Below are 25,582 nucleotides of genomic sequence, written 5' to 3' on the forward strand. Positions count from 1 at the left end.
TCTTCCATGACCGACCCCCGCACGCGCAGCAGGGCCGCCGAAAGGTGGTCCCTAAACCTTTGGAACTGACGAATGTGCCATGACGAGCATGTTCAAAGCCAAAGCAGACAACAGACTCAGGGGCTTGGGCCAAACTGACTCAGGACCCTTACGAGTGGGGAGGAAGAGACTCGCAAGTGGTTTTGTGCACTTTTTCAAAGCTCTGCCTGTCAAGGAGCTTTTTTTTTCCATCAAGCATTCAAACATGGCAACCACGTGATGGAGAGAACACCTAGCTGTCTGCTCACTAGCTAATGGGTTTATGAAGCAAGTCTGTTTCCGATTTTAAATCGGCAAGCGATAGTCTTTAGAGGGGGAACTCAAGAGTCACCCATGTGTTACAAAAGCAAAGAGATGACAAACAATCCCCAGCTCCAACTGGCTTTTATTGTTGCTTCCTGGCAGCAGAAGGGAGGGCATAGAGATACTTGGAAGCAAGGGGTTTGTAGCTGTCGGCATTTTTAATTTTAAGGCGGGAGTGTATCCACTCCCCACAGCTCCTCTGTTGACCCTTCTGCAAGGGTGAGTTGATGTAAAGCAGCCTGGACTCCCCACAGCACTGGTCCCAACCATTCAGGTGTTCATTCCTGACCACGAACTTGGCTCAAATGAACCCCGATGCCAGGACAACACAGAGAGGGAAAATAACAATTGCAACTCGTGGTCGTCGCTTAATTATAATGTTCCTAAACGTTCCTCAACCCTGTAGACTAGCTGCAAATGTCCAGTGCATACTGTCAAAACACACACAAATACACTCTACCGTTATGTAAATGTAACCTTCAGCTCATACCCTAGCTAAAACAAACACTACATTAAATCATTTTCCCTCACCTTCTCAGAACTCAAGGAGCCCCTGGGGGGCATTCTGGATGCCCCGGGGTCTCTTCCATGAACCCCTCCAAGGAGATTCCTGGTAGCAGGGTCACGCGATGCTGCGCTCCCTTCCCCTCCACCTCGCCTGCAGCCAGCACAGGCCTCCAGAGCAAGCTCCTGGCCCTCGGGGTCGGCCTTCCCCAAAGTGTTCCCCTCGGTTCACAGCACCAGCACAGGCCTCCAGAGCAAGCTCCTGGCCCTCCGGGTCGGCCTTCCCCGAAGTGTTCCCCTCGGTTCACAGCAACTCTCTGCGCTCTGTTCAGGGGTGTTGCTCCCAGGGAGAAGCATTTGCCAAATACTTTCTAACTTGTCTCTTTTCTTCCCCGTTTACTCAATGTCTCAAGAGCAGCCACGCTTGCTCAGAGTCAGCTTGGAGACCTCAGGACAGAGGGCAGTCCAGCCCAGACACCCTTAGCTGACCCTGCAGGGCACCCACTGCCCTGGGCATCCAGAGAGGCCACCTCAGGTCACCAGGATAAGCATGGGCTTTAGAAGCACCTTCCAAGTTGTCCGCGAGATGGAAGTGACGCGGCCTTGCGGTTACGCAGAGGAAGGGTGCGAAGCAGGACAGTCAGGACCAGGCGCTCCAGGCGGTTCCACAGAAAGGGCAAGGGCCCACAGCCCTCTTCCCAAGGGACTGAAAAGCAGGCAAAGTTGCCCATTCTTGAGCTTCTTAGGGTTCCCACTTTAATGATTAAATGAAAACCTGAAAAGCATCCATTGTTCATAAAAGCAACCTTCAATAAGCAAGTCAGGTTCTCAGAAAAGGTTTTCAGAACATTCTAACATCTTGGTTAAGCTTGTGTGTTCTAGGAATATCCTAAGCTCTCCATTTCTTTGTAGGAAGGACTAGTTCAAGGAACTCCAGTCTTAACCATTTCCATCACCACAAAATTCTAATGAGGGAAACCCACAGAAACGTGAAACTTCTCTCAAATTTTCAGCTGCTAACAATACAAGGAACAATGAAATAAAGACAAAATGAGAAAGTGTATAAGCAGAGGCACCTTTGGACAGGAAGCCACGACAATAGTTGTGTAACTGGGCTTCACGGCAAGCATCTGTGTTCCGTGATACAGACTTACACGCTGAGCTTGTTCCTTCTCAGCTCAACTCAGGGGGGAAAAGCTGAGTCCCACCAGCTCGAGTCCAGCCTCGCCATCTGTCCTTCCTACCACATCCTCCCACCCCTCTCAAGCCTCTCCTGGAAAGAAAGAACTGAAAATACGGAAGCAGCACCTTACTGGACCCGCAGCTAACACGAGTGCCCTGCTTTCACGATCACACAGCTGGGGTGGGGTGGGGTGTAGACAGCACAGCAGGAAGCCTTCAGTGGCCAGATTTCACTGCAGCTGTGACGTGGCCTCTGCACTCCAAACAAGCTTTACCATCACAGCCTCTGAGGATGGGATTTTTTCTTGCAAACACACACAAAAGCAACGGCAGTTTAAAAAATCTTCCTCTGTGTGTGTGCTCGCCTTCCACAGAGCCCGTCTCCACCAAGTGCTCTCACCTGCTCTGGTCTCTTCCACCCAAGGACGAGAACAGCCTCCCCCTCGACCCAGCTGTTCCTCACCCCTGCTTTTTCACCACTGGCAAGGCCCCTTCATGCCCCTGCCATCCCCCCAAAGTCACGCCCCGTGTGTCTCCCCAGAGCCACTGCCTGGAGATTCTGCTTCAGGACATCACTTGTCTCTCCTTTAAGGATGTGGGAAGAAGAAGACTTCTTTTAAGTTTAACCAAGAAACGGAAAGGATCTAAGTCCTATCTTCCCATCAGAAAGCTTGCAGGCCTCACTCACTCAGATCTAAGAGAGAAACAAGTCAGGCCAAAGTAAGGGACCAGCTCCACCCCAGGCAGAGAGGCCCAGCTGGAGCTGAGCGCCCCCGGCCTTTCCGTATCTGCCTTGCGTTGAAGCTCCCCTTACTCCTCCCACCACCCATCCTCAAGTCTCAGCAGAGCCTGTGCCAGCCACCTCACATTACTCCCTGCGTCCTCTTTCTCACCTTCCCTATGTCTGACCCCTCCGCTCTCCTCCCCAAGCCCTGCACCCGCTTCTCAGAGGGGTTGGTAGAAGCCTGAATCACAGGGTTAGCTACTACACCCTTACGGAGGTGAATGTGTAACCCTACCCAAGGGCACTCACATTTTAGCAAAGGGTCTTGCTGCTCAGCTGGTAAAGAATCTGCCTGCAATGCGGGAGACCTGGGTTTGATCCCTGAGTTGGGAAGATCCCCTGGAGAAGGGAAAGGCTGCCCACTCCAGTTTTCTGGCCTGGAGAATCCCATGGACTGCATAGTCTGTGGGGTCACAAAGAGTTGGACAAGACTGAGTGAGCTTCACTTTCATGGACATAAAACCCAAAAGGAACAAACAACTAATTTATACTGATTGTCGGTCTCAAACACATCATTAAATGTCTCTGCCTACTTCAGATTCCTCCCTCGGCCTTGTTCTGAGAATGGGGGAGCTAACATGTGCATAACCCTGGAAACAGCACCCAGCACCTCACGTGGGCCACGCGCTGGGTCATCAGTATGAACCTGCACAGCAGCGACCCCGCCAGATGAGGACGCGGACTGACTGGCTAGGATCCCAAGGCTGATCACAAAGAGCAGAGCAGGGATACGGCTCTGAGTCCACAGGAGCCAGGTCATGCCGTCTTCTCCACACCACAAGGACTGAATCTCTAACCCTAACCCTAACCAAGGCCGGCAGGTGGTGGGGTGAGCGTGCGCTGGCGGCTTCTGCGGTGCGCCGGCCAGCAGATGGCCAGAAGGAAGGCTGGACGACCGGAGCGGGCATCAGGCGATTCCCGCAGCGCGGCCGGAGCCGCACAGCCTGAATGTCCCATCAGGGCTCACTCGTGCCGCCTCTGAAGCGCAGCGACCTCAGGCTATCAACTCACCCCGTGTAGACCCAGATTCTCCTGAGTATAAAATGGAAACGGTTTACTCGGGAGGGCATAAGCCCCTTTCACCGTGAAGTGTTCATGGCAAAAGGCTAAAGTTTTCATGAGGGAGCTTCCAGAAAAGGGTCTTGAGGTCAGGAGGGCAGCAAAGCAGTTGGTGTCCGTCACTCCCGACATTCAGAAGGGGGATTCATAGAGCAGCATGCTAGAAATGAACGTTTATTTAAAAAACGTAATACCAGAGCCAAAAAATATTGCTAATGACCTTGATACATATGGGTACATTTCTGAATGAACTCTGAGCAGTCTGACTTTTAATCGCCAAAACACTGCTGAAAACCTACTCATTTCCATCAATTGTTACAAATCCATAATCAGGCCTCCTTTCTCTCTAGCTTGTCCTATGTCGGAAAAGCACTGACTATTCCACCAGAGGAGACTTCCCTCAAAATAACCTCAATATCCTCAACTGCCACATAATTCAGCAGTTACTCACTGCACTATAATCTTCGGATGAATTGCTGATATAGAAACAAAATAGCCATAATAAGACAAATTCTATCATAATAAGATAAATTACAATTCTATCCTGACTGGAGCACAGGGTAACTGAAATGAAAACTAGATTTTTAGCATTTCATATGTAATATTATGTTCATTGAAGATGCTTGTTGTCAGTATATTTTGCTTCTGATAGCGGTTGTTTTTTCTTTTTTGGATTTTTTTTTGATGTGGACCATTTTTACGGTTTCTATTGAATGTGTTACAACACTGCTTGTGATGTGTTTCACATTTCGTTTTTCTTTGGCATGTGGGATTTTACGTCCCTGACCAGGAACTGATCCCCCTGTACTGGAAGGCAAAGTCTTCACCTGGGAGACTTTAACACCAGACCACCAGGAAGTCCCAACAGCAGCTGCTTTTTGTTGGTATTTTCCAATACTGCAGAGTTTTGCGAGGTCACTGTATTGCAGTGGACTGGCGCGCCGACGCTGCCCGAGCATCCATCCTGCCAGTGACAGCGCAGCTTTGAGCAAGATGCTCGATCTCTCTGTGCCTCAGTTTGGTCATCCAAAAAATGGGGACAAAACCTGTTCCTAAATTACTGTAAGGATTACACTGGGTGACTTGAGTTTCACAAGACACCAGACAGTGACTGCCAAGTACACAGTCAGACCACCTGACCTGCCTCCTGAGAAATCTGTATGCAGGTCAAGAAGCAAGAGTCAGAACTGGACATGAAACAACAGATTGCTTCCAAATAGGGAAAGGAGTACGCCAAGGCTGTATATTGTCACCCTGCTTATTTAACTTATATGCAGAGTACATCATGGAAAATGCCAGGCTGGATGAGGCACAAGCTGGAATCAAGATTGCCAGGAGAAATATCGATAACCTCAGATATGCAGATGACACCACCCTTATGGCAGAAGGTGAAAAAGAACTAAAGAGCCTCTTGATGAGAGTGAAAAAGTTGGCTTAAAACTCAACATTCAGAAAACTAAGATCATGGCATCCGGTCCATCACTTCATGGCAAACAGATGGGGAAACAGTGGAAACAGTGTCAGACTTTATTTTTCTGGGCTCCAAAATCACTGCAAATGGTGACTGCAACCATAAAATTAAAAGACGCTTGCTCCTTGAAAGAAAAACTATGACCAACCTAGACAGTATATTAAAAAGCAGAGACATTACTTTGCCAACAAAGGTCCGTCTAGTCAAGGCTGTGATTTTTCTGGTAGTCATGTATGGATGTGAGAGTTGGACTATAAAGAAAGCTGAGCACCAAAGAATTGATGCTTTTGAACTATGGTGTTGAAGGAGACTCTTGAGAGTCTCTCGGACTGCAAGGAAATCCAACCAGTCCATCCTAAAGAAAATCAGTCCTGAATATTCATGGAAGGACTGATGCTGAAGCTGAAACTCCAATACTTTGGCCCCCTGATGCGAAGAACTGACTAACTGGAAAAGACCCTGATGCTGGGAAAGACTGAAGGCGAGAGGAGAAGGGGACAAGAGAGGATGAGATGGTTGGATGGCATCACTGACTCGATGGACATGAGTTTGAGTAAGCTCCGGGAGTTGGTGATGGACAGGGAGGTCTGGTGTGCTGCAGTCCATGGGGTCGCAAAGAGTCAGACACGACTGAGAGACTGAATCTAACTGAAGTATATAGTAGCAATTTTTTCACTTGTAAGAGTACAAATCTGATTCAAAAATATTTAATACTTTACCCACAATTCTGCAGTCTCCATACTTAAAGACTGGCAGGCCTTACCTCTTACAGCACTGGGGCCAACGCCCTCACTTGCTTCTTTCTCTTCCAATATACCAAACTCTCACTGTTCACAAGTTAGTTACGATCAGCAGCCCACTGAACACTCTCTGAAGGAGTAAAAGTTCTTTCTCCGGAACCCAGAGAAAGCGGGCTTGTTTTCTGAGAAAATGAGACAGGCCAGAGCCCGGACCAGCAGATTCCAGTTAATCAGTGCTACCTGCTAGGAGTTTTTGAGGCTGACGGAGCCAATATTCTATTAGTAAACAAACCTCAGGAAAGGAAAATTAAAGCTGCTTTGCTCCCCAAAGTATTTTCCTAATCTATCTTAATAAGCATAGTTTCATTCTGTTTATCCACAACCATTTTTCATACCATACTAAATGAATTTTGTCTGATTACGTTCATTTTATAAAAATATAAAAATGAATTTCATGCTTCCACTACTATTTGCACCCACTTGGGCTCTGAGTCTATTTTGTTCCCGGAAAACCTAACTCAACATCTTACCTTAAACCCAAAGGGAAAACCCCTGGGTTGAACAAAAAGTTCATGGCCATGTGCCCTGAGACTGTCCTTGCAGCCACAACCTAACACCACATCAAGAGAAGAATGTATCAAGATAGTCACTACGTCTTTCCAATACTAGACAAGTATAAACGAAGTCAAAGGTAGTGACTAACATATTACACTTCTGAGTGCAGACACAAGATTCAGCTGTCAAGATGCAGTGTTCCCAGAGAGGAGACTTTCTGAGGACACTGCCTTTAATCGACCAGAATCCATGAAGATATCCAAAAGGGCATGGGAAATACAAAAAAAGAGTTGGAGCTCTGCTCCCTAAGGAGACTGCTGCTGCTGCTAAGTCGCTTCAGTCGTGTTCGACTCTGTGCGACCCCACAGACGGCAGCCCACCAGGCTCCCCCGTCCCTGGGATTCTCCAGGCAAGAACAGTGGAGTGGGTTGCCATCTCCTTCTCCAATGCATGAAAGCGCAAAGTGAAAGTGAAGTTGCTCAGTCGTGTCTGACTCTTCATGACCCCATGGACTGGGGCTCACCAGGCTCCTCCGTCCATGGGATTTTCCAGGCAAGAGTGCTGGAGTGGGGTGCCATTGCCTTCAGGCGTAACAGTTCACACTCATATTTACTGGTCAAAAAAATAATAAGTTAGGTCATCAGAATGCAAAGAAGAATAAGGCGGACCCCGCCCTCAGAGAGCCCACACTCACCTTTGGACCCCAGCTGGCCACGCCCAGGACCTGCACTAAGGTCTGACGCACACAGAAGGCAGTAAAGGTCATTTTTAGGGGCCATTATCAAGGCTTCCAGGGGGTGCAGTCAGTAAAGAACCCACCCGCCAATGCAAGAGAGGCAAGAGACACGAGTTCAGTCTCTGGATTGGGAAGATGCCCTGGAGAAGGAAATGGCAACTCACTCCAGGGCTCTTGCCTGGAGAATCCCATGGACCGAAGAGCCTGGAGAGCTCCCATCCACGGGGTCGCAGAGTCAGACAGGACTGAGCACACACACTGGAGTAATGACTGGGGATCCCGTGAAGGGGTCTGAGCAGGGGGCTGAAGGAAGACTTCCACTTTGAATGACAGGATGGAGTAGGATAGAGGAACAGAGAGCGTGTGTGCGCAGCTGTGTGCGACTCCTCGTGGCCCCGTGGACGGCAGCCCACCAGGCTCCTCTGTTCATGGGATTTCCCAGGTGAGAATGCTGGAGTGGGTTGCCATTTCCTTCTCCAGAGGACCTTCCCCAACCAGGAGTGAAACCCACATCCTCGGCATCTCCTGCACTGGCAGGCGGGCTCTTTACCACTACTGCCCCCTGGGAAGCCCGGAAGAATAGAATAGGACAGAATTGAATACAGGAGCAAGCAGGTTGGCTGGCCCCAAGCCAGGGGTTGGTGAGTTTCCCAGCTGGTGCAGTGGTAAAGAGTCCACCTGCCAACACAGGATCCTTGGGTTGGAAAGACCCCCTGGAGTAAGAAATGGCAACCCACTGCAGGACTCCTGCCTAGACAGTCCCACGGACAGAAGCCTGGTGGGCTACAGTCCATGGGGTCACAGAGGGTCATGCATGGGGGCCAGAGCGACCCGGCTCAGATGAGGAGAGGGTCTTCCACCAGGTTCCCCGTATTCCGGGCAGGGTCCCACAGACAGCAATCCTCACGCACAGTCTGTAAAACATCTTGAATCGAGAAGAAATCGTAACCAGTCTGGGAGTAATAAACAGAAATCAAGCTGTGTGACCACCTGAAGTCCTGCACTGCAGGCGGATGCTTTACCTAACATAGAGTCACAAACCACTTTCCGTTTTCAACACATTCAAGCATCCTCTGCTCCAGGTAACCTTTCCCTTGTTCCCACCATTCTTCTGACCTCTGTCCTCTCACAGCCAGCCCCCGAGAGGGTCTCTCTCCCACTGGCGACATGGTTCAACCTCAGACTGGTAACGACCACGTGGATGTGGGTTACCCTCCAAGCGGCACTCTGACCTCGCTGCTGACTTTCCACAGTGGACTCTTGATGTCTCCCACGTCGGTCCTTCCCCTCAGTTTTTACATTTGTTACCACCCTTCTTCACCCAGGACCTCAAACTTGGAAACCTGTTTCCCTCTCACCCTTCATTCAGTTGGTCTTCGAAATCCTATTGATTCTGGCTCTGGAACGCCTCCTGTGTCCACCCGTCCCGCCCACTCTGCTCTGGCCCCCACTGGCCTGCCCACCTTTGTCCTCCCCCGGATCCACACTCACCGCGGCCAGATTAAGCTTCTGAGAGCACAGCTCCACACCTCGTCCTCCCCGGCCCCACGTCATCAGCGGCTTCCTGCCAAATAAATCCCAAAGCGCCTCTCCATCAACCATTCTAATCCTCCCCTACAAGTCCTGCTTACTCCCCACTTCAGTCAGAAAGCATCTTTTGTTGTCCAGAAGAGAAGATGCACCCTCTCTTACACCTTGTTGCTGCAGAACTCCACGGCACCTGCCTGCCTGTCCAAACGACTACCCCTCTTCCCAGGGATCGTTAAATGCCACTTCTTCCAGGAAGCCACTCTCTGGCAGGAAGCCATCTGTCCCCCTCTGAATTCCAAGGCCACTTCGTCCAGTTACCACCCGGCATTTGAGTCCCCTGCATACACGCTGTCCTTCCTCCTACAGAGGTAGCCTCCTGTGTGTGTGTTAGTCACTCAGTCGTGTCCGACTCTTTGTGACCTTAGGGACTGTAGCCCACCAGGCTCCTCTGTCCGTGGGAGTCTCCAGGCAAGAATACTGGAGTGGGCTGCCATTTCCTTCTCCAGGGATCTTCCCGACCCAGGGATGGAACCCGTGTCTCTTACGTCTCCTGCATTGGCAGGTGGGGCCATCAGGGAAGCCCCACCTCCTACATGAAAACAATCAACACGATGCTCTAAATTAGCACTTTCTTACAAGGAAGCATTTGTGCCAAGAGTTATGGAAGACACAAGACCATCAGCTGACAGCTTAGCAAGGAAATGATGCTCAATCCATGCAAAAAATAATGCGATAACATCAATAACTCTTTTTAATTATCATATACAGATGTTAGTTGAAGTCATAAAAATACAGGACATCTCAGAGAAAGTGAGTCATCTTAACAGAATGGAAAATCTGCAGCAGCGTGCCGCAGTAGCTTATGACATAAACCCTGGAGCCACCGGCGGCAGGGTTCTAATCCCAGCTCTGGCACTGACTCCTCTTGTGACCTTGGGTAGATCACTTAGCCTTTCTGAGCCCCAATTTCTTGAAAATGGAGAAATTAAATTAGAGATATTAATAGTAGCTTCCCCTTAAGACTACTGCAATAATGAGGCACATACTGTATGCGAGACACGTAAGAGCCCAGCACAGAGTTGGCGCCAGCTGTATCAGCCTGTCGTCTAGTCGCCCAGTTGTGCCCACCTCTTTGCAACCCCATGGCCTGCACGCGCCAGGCCTCCCTGTCCCTCACCCGCTGTCCCTCACCATCTCCCGGAGTTTGCCCGAGGTCATGCTCACTGGAGCGGTGATGCCGTCCAGCCGTCTCGTCCTCTGGACCCTCTTCCCCGCCCTCAGTCTTTCCCAGCACCAGCGACTTTCCCAATGTGTCGTCTGTTGGCATCAGATGACCAAAACGCTGTATTAGCTACTCTTATTCTTATTATTGTGAAAATGTTTTATATGGGATGAAAAAGAGAAGAATCAAAAATATTTGGTACTTAAGATGCCTAGCAGGATTTCTTCTAGAAAAAAGAGAGACTTTACCAACTTAAAGTCAACAAGCCAAATCTGCTCTATCTGCTGAGTGGGAGTGTTTGATTGACAGGAAAGGTGACATTCACCGGGGGTGGCTCTTTGTACAGTGGACTGAAGAGACGGAGACCACTGACTCCAACACAAAGGCTGCAGCCAACGAAGGGCTCACCCACAATCCGCCGTTGTCTCCTGCAAACAAGCCCGCTGTTGTCATCCAGACGAGTGCCAATGGAAACCGTCTGACTTACGCATTCCGGACAGCGGCTCGACGTAGACACACCACAAATACAATCAGCGGCTTCCGAGGAAACCCAGTACGAGGCGCTGACTCTGGTCTGATAAGCGAGCCTTTGGGGTCAGCTTTCTGAAGAACACGACTCCACTGTGTTGAGCAGCACAGATGCACATGTGAGTCCGTTCTCCAAGTCCATCGCAGCAGACAGCGATCCACTTACTAATGGTGTGGGGACAGCTGGGACTGCAGGGTATCAGCACCTGTCATTCCCCGCCCCTCAATATGAAGATGCAGTGAACATAAATTGCCACAAACATTTGAACTTGAACTTGTGTTGCAGACACATATTCCTACCTGGGGAAATGAGAACTGCTGGGACATCTGATGTTTTATTACTTTTTACTGAAAATATTTATAGCTCAGGGCTGCTTGTTATTCACAGGTCAGAATTATTAGACTGGTGGAATAATAAATCCACATTTATCACCCTCTTATTTTCTGATAAATTTTAGAAAGCAAAAGAATTTTAGCAGTAAGACTGATGTTACCTACACAAGAACAAACAAACAAACTCTCATCATCCACGGTTAGAGTTTCTGTTTTTATTCACTGCCTGGAATACTGGCACGGCTGCCCCAGCACAATCCCAAGCGTCAGGGAAGGTTAGGGAGGCAGCGGGTACGGCTGTTTAGTCGCTAGGCCTGTCCGACTCTTTCCACCCCACACACTGCAGCCCACACGGCTCCTCTGGCCCTGGGCTTTTCCAGGTGAGGATTCGGAAGTGGTTTGCCACTTCCTTCTCTGGGGGATCTTCCTGACCCAGGGGCTGAACCCACGGCTCCTGCATTGCAGGCCGACCGTTCTACCCTTGAGCCACTGGGGAAATTCCCCAGGGAAGGTAGACTGACTGTCAAAACACGTGCCCCCAGGCTTCCGTGGCTGACGCCGTGTGGTTTAACGTCTTCACACTGCAGCCCAGTGCAGCCTGGCATGCGAGGCTTTGCTCCACACGGTCATTCAGGACCCAGGCTCCTTCCCCCGTGACTGCCCCGTACCCCAGGGCTTCCTGGTTCTCCCCAGGCCCCCTGCAGCCGGCCAGCAGGCCAGGAAGAGAGCCGATGGGCAGGAACACCCCACCTCTCGACGCCTCTAATTCCCACACACGTCCTCTTGGTGAGAACCAGTCATGGGGCCCCACCTCAATGCGGAAACTAACCCAGGACCGCAGGTGTCAACTGGGGCAATTCTGACTCTCAAGGGGCACGTGGCAACATCTGGAGACGTCCTTGGTTGCCATAACTGGGCAACAGGCACCTAGTGGGCAGAGTCCAGGGATGCGTCCCCCAGGGCACAGGACGGTCTCCCCACAACAGAGTTAACCAGCCCCAAACGGCAATAATGCTGAGGTTTTGCTAAGCATCGAGCCAGTCGCCAGAACCACACACACATCAGTGCTTGGACCTCCCCCCAACTTCCCACTACCACACACTCTCACCAGTCCCAGCCAATCCACGCACAGCCTGCCCATCCGCTGCTGGTTGGCCCCTCCATTCACTCACCCAAGCTCCTAAACAAGACAAAGTCCTACAGTCAAAGAGGTGAGGAAGCATGTGTAGAATGATCAGACATGGGGATAAGTGGGATTTAAGGGAAAAAATGGAAGGAAAATTCAATATTGCTTGAGAGAGTTGCAGGAGAATCCATAGGGCAAATGGAACAGGAAAGATGTCTTGAAGGAAGCGTGTACTCATGGTTTTCCATCAGAAAGCTGTGTTTTTATTGGCAGGGGGAGGTGGACAAAAAAAGTGGTTCCAGGAAAAAGGGAACTGCAAAAACAAAGGAATGCCAATATGAAAGGATATGATTTATTCCCTTTTTGTTTGGGGGGGAAAATAAGAACTAGGAGAGGAAGGTGAGTAAAAAATGCCTGTTTGCTCAATGTTTTTTAGCAATGTGTTCATGAAAGTCTCAAGTTCCCAGCCACACGCACTGGCTGTCAGTCAAGCGGTCTTTAAAGAAACACTTCCCACCGTCAGACTCCATAGGAACTTGTTAGCACAGGGTAAAGTCAGGTAATAGCCGGAAACCTCACTGCAAGTTTCCCAACAGGACCTGTCGGGGAGTCCTCCAAACCACGCTGCCTCCAAGCCAACATGCAGCTGACTCAGGCAGATGGCTGACCAAACGCGTCCATCCTTGTTCCCAAGGACAGGGCAGAAGGTGACTCCCCTCCTAAATCACACTGTACTGAGCCTGCTGGGTTAAAACAGAAAAGCGCTGCTCCCTCCCATCTTTAATCCCAGTTGCGAAGTGGCTCCCAGCTCCCCAGCAGCCTCCTGGGTTCATATCCCGGCTCTGGCGTAAATTCACTGTGTGGCCTTGAAGAAGCTACGTAAGTTTCCGGAATCTTAGGAAACTTCCCTCCCAAATAATATGCTTAAAACTCTTAGCACTTCACCTGAAACAGATAATAAACACATCCACCGTAGCCATCTCCTCCCCCAACCAAAACTGCCTTTCAATTGTCATAAAACACATTGTAGAATCCAGCCGAGCTTGGGAAGAAAAGCACCTGATGGATTTTCATGTCGTTCCATATATTATTAACAGCAGCTTCAATTCGCTTGGGCAAGATGCTATTAATCACAAACCAATACCACCATGTAAACAATGGTGGCTCTTATTTTTAAAGCTAAAATTAAACTTTTAAGAATACCACAGTCCAACCCAATCATTCACCCTCATTGTTCTTTTCACCCACGTTCTTCCTCCCTCAAACTGCTGTCTCCTTTTTTCTCTGCAACCAGCTCTGGGAAAACAAAGCGTATCTAATTGTACCACAGATTATACTGAACGACACCAGTCACCTAGCACTAAAAAGCCTCATAGAAGGAAGATATCTGCTTCTTTTCAAGTCAGAATCTTCTTCTTTCCAAGAGAAGTTAAAATGGGAAGGAAGCAGCCTGCAGAACCCGGAGGAGAGTCAGCCTGTGCAGAACCGCTTCCTCCTGCTCTGCGGGGAGGCACCTCGGGCCCAGGCGAAGTCGATGCCGACCACGTTCACGAAAGGTGGAAACAGAAGTGCATGGCGACGCCTTTTGCAGTCAGTCAGGAACAAGGGATAAAACAAAAGCTGAGCCAACTGAAGACTGAGGCTGAATCACGCTTAGACTTCAAAATTGATTATCACTGCCCTCCTAATTTACAAGGAATTCTAAATTGTCTGGACAGCATCTTCTTCAATTTCCACTGCAGACTGGACTTGACCCCGAGAGGATGCTATTCTAAGGAGTACATTAAAGAGAGGCTTGGCATCTGCACGGACAGATTTCACAAACAAGGTGTAATCCGTCTGGAGTCAAATCCGAAGTGTTCTTTTTAACTTCTTAGTAGAAACAGTTTTCCTTGTACGTCAATGAACTTCTTGTAGGGAAGTATGACTGGCCTGAGATGCAATTCTCAAAGACCTTATTTATTATTCTGATATAAACTTAGGGTGTATGAACAGTTAATTTTTTAGAGCTCTGACTCCACTGTTGGGGAAACAAGAAGTAAACTATAGACTCCGCAAAGACACGCTAATTGTCTGAACTAATATTCAGCATTTTGCGTGTAGAAATAAACACAATTGTAATAAATGAATTCTGCTTCCCAAAAGATTCCTCTCCCATAGATAAACTGCTTACCTTCTTCTTAGGTGAAGTAAGAAACCATGAAGAAATCTGTCTTATCAGGCCCATAAGGGAATATGAGCTCTCAGTGCACACAATGATGAAACGGGAGTCTGATGGGAAGGTGATGTAAACGTCTGACGATTGCCCTTGGGTGCTCTGTGCTTGAGATTGACAGAACTGGCAACCAGCAAGCTAATTACTGTTTCTGGCAGTTTGTTGCAGGTCCTAACATCCCCAGATAAACAGTTAACACTTCTCAAGAAGAAACAGAAAACAAAGGATTACCACTTGAAGCTGCAGCTAAAAACTAGAAAAATCTACGGCTTATCTAAGAGCCTGATCAGGCTGCCACCAACCAACTCTCCGAATGAGTCATGAAGATTCCGAAAGGGGGACACCGTCCAACAGAAGCCCCGCTCTGGACACTGCCACCCAGGACCGCGGAGCCAGGCCTGATCCCCTTCCCACCCCGGCTTGGAATTAACAGACTCAGCAGCAGATCCCTCCCAATCGCTGGGAGGAAAGCTCTGTGTACACAAATGCCCCCATCACAGCCCACCCCATCATCACGGTTACACACGGGCACGTTCCAGAAGCATCCCCGCTGCAGCAGCAGACAAGGCAGCTGGCCTGCCGGTGTCCGGCATGTCCACCAAGAGGAAAAAGAGACAAATTGAGAGGCGCCTAAGCTCCTAGGTGTAACAAATGCACTCGGGATATCAGCGCGATAAGGAAGCCAGAGCGTTAGGGCCCAGCCTCAAATCCAGCCTGAACTGGAACCCAGCTCTCAAAGCTGTTTCTGAAGACCACACTGATTGCAGCATTCCTCCAGCAAGTATTTATTGAACGTTGACTATGTACCAAGCTCTGGGCAACAGCCCTACCGGGCACAGCAAACACCACTGTCCAGGGGGAGCTTTTTAGAGATTCCATTAACTTTACAGTTTACACTGTCCAGCTTTCGTGGCTTTATTAGAGCGCTCTCTTCTTTAAAGTAATACTAACGCTAATAAGAGTCTATCCAAAGAGCAGATGCCTGGATAAAGAGGCTGACCAGCCACGCGGCTTTCTCCATCCTTCCCCCGTCTGGTTCTCTCCTGCCCACTCCCTTCTGACGGCCGTGTCTCTAACGACGTGAAAGACCAACAAAGCCTGCTTCAGGATGCAGATGACGACTGCAGAACGAGGACAGGACCCGAAGTAGGGTGACCAATTGGCCCCAGGTTCTGGTTTTTAAAATATAAGTCCTTCCACCCAAGTACCCTCTTCGTCCTGGACACGAGTCGGTGGGTCTCCCTACCCCCAAGAAAGCAGACCCCAGCAAAAGAAGGTACGGATGTTACCGGAGGCCCTTCAACTGCCTGAGTGAGGCCAGCGGGGAAAGACGTTTAGCTGGTGCCCTGTAAGGAAAGCCTGTGGGCTATCTCAGATCCTCGTGGCCTCCTCAACATCCTCCTGAGAAGGTCTGTCATTTTAAACACCACGCCATTTAAGCAAAGCTTTACAAAGACTTTCCCATGACAAGACTCCAATAACATGACGTACACAAGAAGTCCTCATATAAACACTGTAGCTATAGGGATGGGGGTACTTCCCTGGCTAGCTTCAGAGTTCCTTGACTTTATACCGTAACTATTCATCCCAAGATTTCTGGAATCCAGCAACGACTGGGGGATGGTAAATACTGAATAGAACAGACCTTAACAATAGCTGCCACACTGCAGTGCTCGGATGTGCAGGACGACACGCTGAGCACTTTACAGGAATGGCCTCATGTATACTCACAGTTACTTAATGAGGTTGGCTGACCTGTTTTCCAGGTGAAACCAAGGCTCAAGGTCATAATGGCAGAGTTCATATTTGAACCCAAACTATTTTGCTTCAAAAGCTCCATGTTTTCAACACTTCAACTGAATTTAGTTCAAGTAAGGTGGGCATTGACAAATCTGTATGCAGGTCAAGAAGCAACAGTTAGAACTGGACATGGAACAACAGACTGGTTCCAAATAGGAAAAGGAGTACGTCAAGGCTGTATATTGTCATCCTGCTTATTTAACTTACACGCAGAGTACATCATGAGAAACGCGGGGCTGGAAGAAGCACAAGCTGGAATCAAGATTGCCGGGAAAAATATCAATAACCTCAGATATGCAGATGACACCACCCTTGTGGCAGAAAGTGAAGAGGAACTAAAAAGCCTCTTGATGAAAGTGAAAGAGGAGAGTGAAAAAGTTGGCTTAAAGCTCAACATTCAGAAAACAAAGATCATGGCCCAGCAGATGGGGAAACAGTGGAAACAGTGTCAGACTTTATTTTTTGGGGCTCCAAAATCACTGCAGATGGTGACTGCAGCCATGAAATTGAAAGACGCTTACTCCTTGGAAGAAAAGTTGTGACCAACCTAGATAGCATATTCAAAAGCAGAGAGACGATACTTTATCAACAAAGGTCCGTCTAGTCAAGGCTATGGTTTTTCCTGTGGTCATGTATTGATGTGAGAGCTGGACTGTGAAGAAGGCTGAGTGCCGAAGAATTGATGCTTTTGAACTGTGGTGTTGGAGAAGACTCTTGAGAGTCCCTTGGACTGCAAGGAGATCCAATCAGTCCATTCTAAAGGAGATCAACCCTGGGATTTCTTTGGAAGGAATGATGCTAAAGCTGAAGCTCCAGTACTTTGGCCACCTCATGAGAAGAGTTGACTCATTGGAAAAGACTTTGATGCTGGGAGGGATTGGGGGCAGGAGGAGAAGGGGACGACAAAGGATGAGATGGCTGGATGGCATCACTGACTTGATGGACGTGAGTCTGAGTGAACTCCGGGAGATGGTGATGGACAGGGAGGCCTGGCGTGCTGCGATTCATGGGGTCGCAAAGAGTCGGACACGACTGAGCGGCTGAACTCAACTGAACTGAAGGTGGGTATACATATATATATATATATGTAGTAACAGACCAAGAACTGAGGGGAGAGTACCGGATACGTTTCTTTTATTCTCTCCACTTTTAGTTTTGCCACTGCAAGGAGAAAAAAAAAGGCAGAAAACCAAGCCAGTTATGAGTGAAGCTCGTTCATGCAGCTGAGGCAAGGTCTCAGTTAGAATAGCAGCGCCGTGCCGGGCAAGCAGCAGACACTCAGCATTCGGGTGAATGTAATAAACAGGACCACACCTAACATAAGGCTCCAGTTACTGCTGCTCAGTGTTTCCAAGGCTACTTTACCCCCCCACCACAGGTGACTAGAAGGACCTCTACCAGAAGCTTCTCGAGGCGGAGCGTGACGGAACAGGAGGAGAGGGGCAGGCACTCCCCCAGTCCCCGAGGGCTCCCTGCTGCATGGCTGAGTCAGCTTCACTCACTTAGAATGGTGGTTATCCTCATGGCTCACACAACAAAGGGGAAATTCTCTAAACACAGTGCAGAGATCTATCCTCACGATCGCCAACCACTTTCAACCTCATTTCACCTCAAAGGAAGCAATCTGCACACCTACAGAGCAGCGCAGCTGCAGAAGAATGTCACACTAAGCACTTTGGCTTTGAGACATTTGTCTCCCTTCCATTCATTACCCGTCACACGGAGAACACCATGTTAACGTTAACGTATTCCTGGCCATTTCCTCCAAGCAGCTGAACACATTTCCTCTTTCACAATAACATACTCCATAATGATCAAGCATTCCTCTCATGTGAATGAGTATTCCAAAACCTAAAGAGGTGAGGGAAGCCAGATGCCGCTCCCAAAGGCACTTATGGCCACAAGTGAGCTAGGAGCCAGGTGAGTAGCCAGCTGTGGGCAAGGGCCACCCACTCATGTCAAACTCAGACCCAGTCTCGTTGAGACTGTGGGCCGGCCTGCGAGGGTGTCGAGTTCTAATGCTTATGACTGTACGTCACCAAAGAAGAGAGTGTTTTGGTTTGTTTTATTGTTGTTTTGGAAGAAACAGGCCAACTCACGTTGAAAACAGGCCACCAATGACGATTTGTTTTGTTAGAATGATGACTCTCTGTGAGAATGTTCGCCTCCCGACCACTGGGACGCACACACTGCAGGCTGGCAGCTCTAATCCAATTCAGCACTTACTCATTATTAATGCAAGCTGGGGAAGCTCTTAAAAATTAGTTTCCCTCTTCTTAACTTCCTTTAATTCTACAGGCCAAAAGCATCTATAATTCCTTTATCCCAATAAGTCAAAGTCATTTCTCTGCTATCAGTGATTTAATATTTATTGAGCCCTTACTTTCTGCAAACATGGTGGGCAATACAAAATAGGGTCAAACTTCATTGACTCTTCATCTTCAAGGAAATTATAAGAAAATTGAAATTCTGCTGTCTCAGTCTCTATGCCTGCCAGCCCACAGACCCCTTGGAAAGAACTGCGCCCTAACCCTCTCCCCCAGCTGAGCAATGACTTGTGATATGTGGTCTGATGACAAAAGGCATCCTGGGACATCTTTTCAACACATCTCCCGTTATACAAACTAGCTTGAGTGGGCCTCTGTTCTCTGCAATTAAACAGAAAGAAAAAGACACTCCAATCTTAGGTGATGGTACAGGGCAATCGTGACAAGCGCCCTTTGTAGAATGGATGAGGGAATACTGAGTGAGATGAGAGGCAGGCCATTTTGCCAAAGGGCACTGTAGGGGTCAAGGACCACCGTGAACTGAAATGATGGCGTTAAACCTTTTAGGGGAGTTAAGAGCTGAGTCACCTTTAATGATGGGGTATCATGTGGGAGAGGACGTTGCAGGCCACAGAATATTCCAGAATTAAGAAACAGGCTATGGAAAGCATTTGGGGGACTAGTAGGGTAACCACTCCAGCTAATGTGGTGTTTTCAAGCCAGGCAGAGCGACAGTCAAAGTTGGACAGGAAGTTGGGGGTGGAAAAGCCAGGCGTGAGAGTTCTCAGCTGGGAGGGAGAAATCAAGGAAGATGTGGGAACTGTCACTAAAGACGCCCAGTTCATCTGCTAAACAGCAGAACACCAGTGACCCTATTTGCACAGCACGTATTTCCACAGTATCTCGCAAAGCTTTTACCCAAATCTCATCAGTTCCTGTAGAACCTCAGTGAGGAGTACATGAAGTGCGGTTATCTGGATTTACTAACGGAAAGTGAGGCAGAAAAGTTACACTTCCTTTGGTAGGCAGGAATAAGATGGGGATGGGGGCATAGAAAGAGACAAGGCAAGCACAGAACACAGTGTCCGTAGATTCCACCCCATCGTGACTTCGCTCCCACCAGCAGCCCACCTGCATCTGATCATCCCCTCCCTTGCCTGAAGGCTGCTCCCCCAGGAAGCCCATGTGATGTTAGAATAACCTTTACCACGAAGGATGTTGCAATGAGCTTCAGCCATGCAGGGATTTATAAATCAAGTGGAAAATAAGGCATCCTTTCCACTCACCCCTGCACTCTCAGCAGACCACAGACATCCCCCAGCACTGCCCCCCTAACACACACACACACACACACACACACACACACACACACACACACACACACACACCTCTACAAAGAATGTGCTCCAAGGCTGCAGCAGACACCTCAGGGCTCCACCAGGAAACCCCAGGCCTCAATAACTACCCAAAGGAAATGCAAGTCCCATTTACAGAGGAGGACTCTGTCCTTAAAAATGGCAGTAAGTCAACTGGAAAAAGAAAACCCTAAACCATGTAACAAGTACTTATTTCATCCTGGAATACGCGGTGCGGCTCCCAAAGCCCTGAAGAAGGGTCTGGAACCCCAGCACCTCCTCCCTTCCAGCTTCCACGACATCGAGGCCCACCGTGCCAGAAGCCACACGCCCTCCACCAGCGTGTCCGACCTGGATGGCCGACTTCACCGTGAAAGTAAAACAGTAGGAATTCAGAGGCCAAACATGATCGAGACATGTATTTCAGAGCTTCCCAGAGACCTTTCCAGACTGGTCCCGAGGGCTTCACTCCCCCCTGGCTGACTCTGCACCTTGCCCTTTGCTGGGTCCTGGGGGTCTCGGGTGAATCTGCACCGATCTCCCACGGGTTTCTCACCTGCTCATCTCCACTTCTAAGCCCTGGTGGGTGCGCTCCTTTGTCCCTCAAGGGAGCTGGACTGGAGAGCAGCCTCTGGACTTTCAGTCAACACCGAGGTCCTCCGGTCACTGTGACTCAGGGGCCAGCGGCCAGTTTACCACACCACTTGTCTGCAGAGTGGCTTTCGTTCAGTCACGTCCGACTCTTTGCAGCTCACGGACAGCAGCACAGCTACGGAGAGCCGGCTGTAAAGGCGACCTCGAGCACGTGATTAGTGACCAGAAGCAGCACTATCTCACTCAGTCCCAGACTTATGCTAAAGGGATCTGTCAAACCCTAAACATCCTAACCGATGAATTCATTCAGGCCCACTCTTGCTCTTTTCTGACCCTCAGCTGCTCCAAACAAGCTCAGGAAGGCTTAGACAAGAGGCAGATGGTGAGGGAGAGGGAGTCTGGGAGCTACGCCTCTCTGTTACATAACGCTCAGCACAGAAACCTCCCGGAACCAGCCTTGGGGACACCTCCTGGCCCATCACTTCAGAATAAACCACGACTCAAAACAGGCAAAAAGATAAGACAATTGTCACGTTGGTATTTGATGACCAGTGTGCAATCCTACTAGCAAACAGAACATCAACACATTAGTAAAAACAGGTTTGGGTAGGGTCAGATTCTTTAAGAGACATACCTTTGTTCATTCAATCCACACGCATGTAACTCTCAACACCCTAGCCTGGACGCTGTAGGAACACGTGAGGCCACTTGTGGAAGGTCGTTGGTGCCGCTCACCTAGACCCCGCTTCCCCCTGTTCAGTGCAAGGAGCAGCCGGTTCCGGTTAAACGGGGTCCCAGGACGAGTCCGCTGAGGCAGTGTCAAGTCACTTCCTGGTGGGAGCGAGGTCCCCAGGGCTCCCCGCCCTGTCGCGGGGACCTTTCATCTGGGCCCCGTCAGGATCACCCCCCACGAAGCCGGGTCCTCGAGGGACTGCCAAGAGCAGGCCCAGCTGCTGAGCGTGCTGGACACGCAGCGTGGGACGGAAAGAGCCGTGTGCAGCCGTGAGATCCGGAAGGCACTCGTCACGGCCGTGCGACCCAACCTGTCTTGCTGATACCTCACTGCTTCAAAACGACTGAAGCCTGCCAAGGTCCCCCTTCCCCCCATTTTCTAAGATAGAAAAGCAGAATTTACTTCAAAATTCAAGTGCAGCAGGGCCCAAATAACACGTTGAAATGTAAAGGCTGCCAGCAGCACAGACTGGCAACTAACAGCCTCTGAGAGAGCGAGCAATGAGAACAGCATGGCCACCAACACGGGGGAAATTCAACCGTCTGCACGGAATTCAGCAGGGCTGCAACACTGTGAGGAAAAGGTCCCCTTCCAACCACAGGCCCACTCGCGTGCGAGGCAGTGAGCGCCCTCGTGAAGAAACACTCAGGCAGAGGCTGGACGGCCACACGGGCCGCCTCCTCGGAGGCCCAGGACCCCACTCTGGTCCCCCATCGCTAGCATCCCCTGAGCCTCGAGTCAGGTCTGCAGCCCTGCGTCCCCCAGGAAGCTCCCTGGAGGTGGTTCGCTTTTGCGGCTCCACACCCCACCCCAGGCCGGCCCTTGACAGCTGTCACGGAGCCCAGCACCCATCAGGTACTCGATAAACATCTCCCAAATGAAGTCAATGAATATGTAGGAAGAACTCAGCTCTGCAGGCCAAAGCCAGTCTTGTAACCTCTAGGGCTCCTCCAACCTAAAAATGAAAATGCACCACTGCCCACATCTGGGAGCGGGGAGCCTGCGCTCAAAAGGACAAGTCAAACATCAATGTAACGCTTGATTAGGAATTATTACCAGACTCAGTTGAAAACCAGCGTGAAAGCTAACCCTGAGCCATGGCTCTCTGTTCTTGGACGTGCGTTTACATGTGCAGGCGGCTGTTTTTCCCACGTGGAATTTTATGTTGTGAGGTATTTATTTTTTCTATTAAAAAAAAGCCACACCCTCTGTTTCTATTGCATTATTACAGTCCTTATTATCCCATCACGTGGCTTTTCCTCTTGGGCACACACCCTGCATTATTGCTGACATCAAAATCACTTGTCAAAATACCTCTACCCTAGCCCCATTACACCCCTGACCTTTCCAAAGCACAGGTCTCTGTGTCAGCTGGGACAGGGTAGAAACTCATCTGCTTTTCCCAGACACCCGAATGCTCTACGCAGAAGGAAAAAATGCCAGGATCACCAACACCTTTTGAAGTCACCTTTCCAAACAAAACTACCCTAGAGGGCAATGGCAGATCTTTGAAGCTTTTAAATTCTACTTTTTTAAGGGATTTGGGGGCGGGGGGAAGGTGGAGAGAGAATGAGCCCCGGATGTCGCGTGGGGACTGCAGTCCTCGCCACCCCTTCCGCCTACAGAAGAAATCCTGATCCACTCCTAACCATTCTTCTCTGCTTCTCCCGGAGGACGCCCCAACTCTGCTCTCCAGGACACAATACCCGCACCACTGTGTCCTGAGCCATCTGAAGGTGAGGCTTTCACAGAGCCTTATCAAGATAACCCCAGGTCTGGGTAGGTTGCCATCAAAACAGAACTATCCTTGGAAAGAAAAGAACAGGCCACAGTTTTTGGGAAAGAACCAACAACCTAAAGATAAAAGCAGACTGAGGGCCTAATGGTTCATGGCTACATAAATGGAAACTTCGCTGAAGCTCCATTTTCCCTTCTCTTTCTGCTCTCCCAACAGCCCTCCCACCCACCTCCCAGTAACTTAACTGCTGGCACATCCCTCCTGCTGTTCAAACGGAATTACAAAGAGGAGATGGGGGAAGCGATAGCGTTTCATAAGAAGGTTACTACAGGTGACCAATGCTCCAACAGAGCGCTGGCCAAATTTATAATCAGCCTTACAACGATACCTTTCCAACGCAGGACACTCCGTTTACAGGCTGAAGCCAAAATGAATTTCTACCGATAGGAAAGCGGACACATTCAAACCCCACATTCCCATACAACCGCCGATTGCATCAAAATTGCCCTAAAGGGAACCGGGTGGAATTTATACAACTCCAAAGGCAGCCTGCCCTCAATGACTTCTTCAAAAGGAAGGTTTAAAGTCATTTGCAATTTCTTTCTCTGGACCAGGAGTTTCGGCGGTGCCCTCTCCTCCACACAGACAGGAATGGATGGTGTGACGCGGAAACCATCCGAGCTGCCCCTTGCAGACACCGCTGACCCAAACGACCCGGGGACACCCAGGCGCCTACCCGGATTATCGGGGTTTACCTGCATCCGTCCCCGAGGCCCTTTCACCCCCTTCTGCGTGATGACATCAAGTGGAAATGGCACGCGTTTGGGAGGCAAGAGGCTGACGAGCAGGAATCACAACTGAGCCCGAGCTTTGTTCAGCCTGCAGTGAAATACACGCAGGAAGGGTTAGACCCGCGCAGCAAAGAAACGCAAGCGTCCTCCCGGGCAGAGCGGCGGAGCGGGGCACCGGGCCGGTGCAGGAGGCGGGGGTGTGGCGGGCTGGGCCGCCGAGGGGGCGAAGCGCGTCCTAATTGTCTTCATAGGATCAGTGACCACCGCCCCCCGGTCCTCTGCAGTCTCCCCCGCCCCTAAGTTATCCTCCGGGGCTAGAGCCTCAACTAGCAACGACAACCCATCGGAAAGAAAAACAAGAGAAGGCGCAGGACAGCATCGCGGAGCACGAGCAAAAGGCCCTAGGTAAACCCGGGTACGCGGGGGCGCGGGGCGCGCCGCCCCCGCCCAGGCCGACACTCCAGCGCCGCGGCCGCGAGCATCCTGCCCCGCGCCGCGTCCGCCGCCTCCCCAGCTCACTGTCCCGCTGCTCTGGGTCTCTCCTCTCTCCACCCCGGGCGGCGCTCCCCGCCCCACGCCCACCCTCGGCGGGAGGGGCTCCGGCCGCCTCCCGCGCAGCGGCCCGCGGGTCCGGCCGCCTTTGTCCTGCCGCTGCCCTTCCCGGAGCGAGCGCTCCGGGCGCGGGGTCGGCACAAAAGACCCCTAACATCTGGCCCTTCCCCGCCGCCTCTCCTCCCGGGAGGGGCCGGATCCGCAGCGACAACTTCAGGGGGCGGGCAAGGCGCTCGACAAAGGCGCCCCAGGGGCGCATCCCCGGGGGGCGCGGGGTCGGGGCGCGGGGTCGGGGCGCAGCCGGGGCGCGCACACGCACGTGCACCCAGGGGCGCGCGGCGCGGGCCCGAGACCAGCTCCCGGGACCAGGGCTCCAGAGGGCATCCGAGGACTCGGCGGAGCCGCCGGGCGCGCCGCTCCCCGCCTCGGCCGCCGGCCCGACTCCGCCCGCGCTCGGAGAAGCGCACTCCGGGGGCACCTCCCCCGCGCCCCGCGGCTCTGCCCCCCGCTCCAGGGTCCAGAAGACGCCCCCCGCCGCGTCCCCGTAGGCGCCTCCCGGCTCCCGCTGGCCCAGCTCGGGGACGGCCGCTGCGAGGGCGCAGACATCCCCTGGCGCTCCCCTCGCCGCCCGCGACCCCGGAGGGACAGAGCGGAGGAACAAACCGAAACTCACCGACCTCTCCCCGCGGCGGGCTCGGGCGCTGCCTCAGAGGCGGCGGCGGCGGCGGCATCGCCGGGGTCCCCGCGCGCCCGCCCCCCGCGCGGCCGGACGCGCGCCCCGGGTGCGGGGCGGGCTCGGGGGGCGCGGCGGCGGTGCCCGCAGCCCCCGCTCCCGGCGCGGCCCCTCGGGAGGCGCCCCACCTGCCCGGCCGCCCTCCGCGCTCCGGGCCGGACGCTGCCGCCAGCGCTCGGCTCCGAGCCGGAGCGTGTGGCGTCCCCGCCCGGGCTCCGGCCCCAGGAGGCCGGCTCGCTCCCCGTGGCGCCGCCCCTCCCCGGCGGCCCCACCCCCCGCGGGTCCGCACCGTCCGCCTGTCTGTCCGGAATCGCCGACCACCCGCGCACTGAAGAGCTGCCCGCCCTCCCCCGCCGCACCCCAGGGGCCCAACCTCGGCGGGGACGCGTCGAGGTCCCTGCTCTGCGCGCGCGGGACCCGGGCTGGCCCGAGTCAGGTGTGAAGGAGGCCGGGCTCCGCCGGCGGGGGCGGGCCGGGGCGGGGCGAGGCGGCGGGGGCCGGTCCGCGGCGCGGGCCCGGACCGCGCGGGGCGGGAGACCGTCACGTTTCCAGAAACTGCGCGTCCGGATCCGCGTCGGTGCTGGTCCTTTCTGGCCGCCCCTGCGGGTTCCTGTGGCCCAGGCGGGGCGGGCCCTTGCTTTGGTGGAGGAGAGGATGCGGCCACAGAAGCCGGAATGACACCCGCCACCTGG

The 25,582-nt window shown here is 51.7% G+C and overlaps 1 protein-coding gene across 7 annotated transcripts in view; it reads right to left on the bottom strand.

Moving 5' to 3' along the window:
- RNF152 (ring finger protein 152) overlaps positions 1 to 25,330 on the bottom strand; it is an 80,591-nt gene extending 55,261 nt beyond the window's left edge. The window contains exons 1-2 of one of the 7 annotated variants that reach the window (XM_027960974.2): positions 25,264 to 25,330; positions 23,570 to 23,693 (exon numbers count right to left, since the gene is read on the bottom strand). The gene's annotated coding sequence lies outside the window, so the exon portion shown is untranslated. Of the gene's footprint in view, positions 1 to 13,338; positions 17,607 to 23,569; positions 23,694 to 24,830; positions 24,931 to 25,263 lie in introns of those variants that run through there. The other 6 variants (XM_042239563.2, XM_042239564.2, XM_042239565.1 and 3 more) reach the window with 6 other exon arrangements.
- Between the last annotated feature and the right edge of the window lie 252 nt (positions 25,331 to 25,582).

Source organism: Ovis aries, chromosome 23, assembly GCF_016772045.2.
Source record: "Ovis aries strain OAR_USU_Benz2616 breed Rambouillet chromosome 23, ARS-UI_Ramb_v3.0, whole genome shotgun sequence".
In the NCBI taxonomy this organism is placed as follows: Eukaryota; Metazoa; Chordata; class Mammalia; order Artiodactyla; family Bovidae; genus Ovis; species Ovis aries.